Here is a 4,014-nt window from a genome sequence, read left to right on the forward strand (position 1 = left end):
CACAGTTCTACAAATGACTCCTGGACTGATAGACAAATGTAATAGCCTATGGCTATCTTGCACAATCTGACAAACCACCTTTTAAATCATACTATTTAGAATGTATGATTGTGAATCACTTGAGTGTTGATGATAACTTTTAATGTGGCAGTTCATAAAGAGGCAAATTGTACACATTGTAACAAACATATCTGATTCTATATTGTCACCTTGCCTTACTAAGCTTTGCCATCTTAAGATCCATCACATTTAACTGCCAACAAGATTCATTCAACTTGCATCCAGAGTAATTCTTTAGATCAATAAAAATGCAAAACGGCACATTTCAAATTATGTATGTTTAATTTATCAATTGAATTAAATCCTGCCAGCTCTATATGTGACCTCAAAATGGAAAATGGAAAAACAATTTATGTTTATTATATGTAAATGCATCCTCCACACACACACACACAACACACACGCACGCACGCACACACACACACACACACACACACATACACACACACACACACACACACACACACACACACACACACACACACACACACACACACACACACACACACACACACACACACACACACCTCGTATTGCGGCCCATTTTTCATTCTCTATATGCTTTCGTTTCATACTATGTGATGTGGATGGTATTAAAAATAGACATTTCTTCTGGGATTGTGGACATTTCTTGTGTGAATGTATTTACAGTTGCATTTTCTCACAATTTCCGATGAACGAAAGAGTCATTTTTCTTTTGCAGATTTGTATCTTTTTTCATCCAAGTCCCTGTACCTGATTTGTGCATTTATAAAACCATGGCAGACAGAGATATCATTCATAATGTCCATTCAAAGTGTGAGCATCGTCAAGTTTACAAATCCTGGGGAAAAGCAATCTATACTACAAGAGAAAAATCAGGTACATGGCCTTAATCACAATACTGCAATCGTCTACTACTGGTAATGCATGTTATTAAACATTGTTGCATTTATACTGTATATCATGTTTTACTTCCTACTTGGTTACTCAATCACTTGTCTCTTGAGTGAGTAGAATAAGAAGCAGTCAGTGTTACAGTTACTCAAGTTCTACATATTTTCAGTATTTAACCTACCGGTACTTAGAATTTTTTATCTCTGGAGCTTTTCTGTACAAAGAATAACAATATATTTAAATCCATAATAGGACCAATTCCAAGTTCTGTGTGTTTATCATGCTAAAAGCCCTAAAGGGTTTCCTACTCCCACTGATCCAAATGTGTGGAATTTCATTATTTCTGCAAGATAACCATCTCAAAATTATGTTCATTTTTGTTTCTTTGCCTCCAGTATCTCATGCTCATCACCACTCCTCCATGCCCAAGAGTCTCTGGATAACCTATATTTAACAATTGCAAAACTCAGAATGACAAAATATAGGTTTACAGCAGTTTAAAACCTCCCGAGTGCTTTCGGTTCTAATTGCAGGCACATCGAAGAGACTATTGATGGCGGATGTCTTCACTTTAAAATATAAGTGAGCATCGCAGTTCTTTCAGGTAGAGCTTTGTTGAAAGTTAAGCCGAGCTACATTCAGAAGCAAAGCCAATTTTCCTTTAATTAAACATCAAATTTGCAGAATATGTGCACAGTTTGGGAAGTATTACTATGTTAGTTTTGGGAAGAAAAACCCCCATGGTGTTCCTCGTATTTCGGATGGGGAAGTCTCAAATGTGCCTAAGTGGGCTAGCAGCAGTAAATTTACACAGCGGGAAGCGGCTAATAAACTCAAATTGCCGGGTCTAGGACTTTCACATGCACAGGCCCAAAGGGATTTAACAGTATTATCGTGGGTACAAGGCTCACACTGACTTAAACACGTGTAAATGTCCTAATTGACTTGAATTCATGTGAAGCCAACAAACTCAAGTGGTATATTTGGTGTTTAGTATGCAGCAGCGTGTGCGCCCATTTACCAAGTCATTCTTTAAGATATGCAGGTTCGTCGCTGCATACATTGTACTATGCAGGATATGGATGGCATGTACTCTGCTCTGAGGATGTGTGCTGAATTTATACTATGTTCTAAATAGAAGTAACACAGTGCCGTAGCCCATGCATTTGTGATAAAACTACAGAGGCTGAAAGAAATTGCACTTTTCAGAATACTTTTCCATCAATACTTTTTATTGAAGTAACAGTACTCTTAAGTAAAGATTTTGGGTACTTCTTCCCATTGTGAGTAAGTCTAATAAGTGACAAAAGCTTTATGTTGACAATATGAAATGGTTTGAACATGTGTTTCTTGCACTGGTCCTTCAGACATGATTCAACTGTGTCTACCATATGGTTGTACAGGTGTGGTTCCATTACCCCTGGTTGGGCAACAATGCTGTGCTGGATCAGCACACAACAGTCCTGAACCCAAGCACTCTTCCATTGCTCACTGTTGTGATTAATAAAACAGTATGTGAATACCGTAATGCAATTATAAAGCTGCACAGTTATTCATAATTCATTGTGGAATGCTAATAAGGCTTTTGTACAGAGTTTCATACAAAAGAGGCCAGATTATAGAACTTAAAAAAAAGATGGCAAACCTGAGCTGCACTGAACCAAATATAACACAACTCTGAGCCTTATAGTACTGTATAGCTCATGTTAGAACTTCAAAGAACCACAGAACAAGTAGGACATTTGTATGTCTCCTGTTTAGAGGGAACAGACAATCAGCCCTGCTACAAAAAACAAAAACAAGACATCAGATGTTGCTAGGCTGATTTTACCACTCTCATTCTTGTTCTTGTAATTTCATATTTTGAATTGTGATTTGACTTTCATTACATACACATTCATTCCAGTGTTTAACATGCATAACATTTCTAGTGGAAAGTCCTCCACATGCTTGTCTCCATGGAAATGGAGAATTGCTTTGTCTAAAATGTCCCACAGTACAGAGTAAACCAGTCACTAAGGAGACTAGCAGGTTAGAGCAATATGCTACATTACAATTCAGATCTGTGGAGAGTCACCTCGATTCACAGAAGGAATCGATGCATTTTTGAGCAATGGAAACATCCCTAAATAATACATGCTAGATGAATATGTCTCATGTCATATCATGGAACATTCCAGGCAAAGCAATTTCGTCTCCATGGCAACAAACAGGTAGCAGACCCTCCACCAGGAAAGCTGCACAGTGCACCTCTTAAACAAGGTAAAAAAAACACTGCTTTGAATAATCTATGCTTACTTCGCTTAATCATAAATAATCTTCTTCTTTTTCCATTTGCAACTGCAGCCAGACAAATCTCTTTTTCTTAACTTGAATTTATTGTCGTATTTCTGACTTTTCCTGTAATAATTTTGGGTTTTTGTCCAGTCCCCAATCAGTGCAAAACATGAGGACTAAAGATATCAAGTCACAGATCCGTTGGTAATACGTCTTTTCTATTGCATCCACAAGTGTCCTGTCACTCCCCATAATGTTTCCTCTTGTTTGTGGCCCAGCGTGTGTTATGACAGATGCTTAAGCTCACAGTTGAAATATGCCTGGTCCATAATGCAGTGTGATTGCACCTGCCCCTCCCTGGCAGCTGTTCCCGTCCCACACAGGCGGCTGCCAGCACTTATGTGATTTCGATCAACACTGCTTGTTTCGCTTGGAGCAGGCGAGAGCGAAATGAGAACGCGCACATCCTTAATTCAGAGCAGATGGAATCTAAATGGATGCACCGTGGACTGTACTGGGTCACATTGAAAAACTCAATCTGAGTGTTAGGCCTTTTCAATTACAGGTTTCCTAAGAGTCTGGTGCAAAATGTTCAGGGGATTTTAAAACCACAGCCAGCACCGCTCTGCATCAGAACAAAGAGATGTTTTGATCATTCTTCACTGTTTTCGTTTTTGTAAACAATGCATCTGAGATCTGGAGAGGATGTTTTAATCTAGTGTAGAGTTTTGCCAAAACATATGGTAATGTTAAATAGTTGGCACCCTCGCCTCACAGCAAAGAAGCCCCAGATTTGAACTC

This window comes from Boleophthalmus pectinirostris, unplaced genomic scaffold (genome assembly GCF_026225935.1).
Source record: "Boleophthalmus pectinirostris isolate CB_2022bp ecotype Guang Dong unplaced genomic scaffold, ASM2622593v1 HiC_scaffold_1, whole genome shotgun sequence".
NCBI classification, from domain to species: Eukaryota; Metazoa; Chordata; class Actinopteri; order Gobiiformes; family Gobiidae; genus Boleophthalmus; species Boleophthalmus pectinirostris.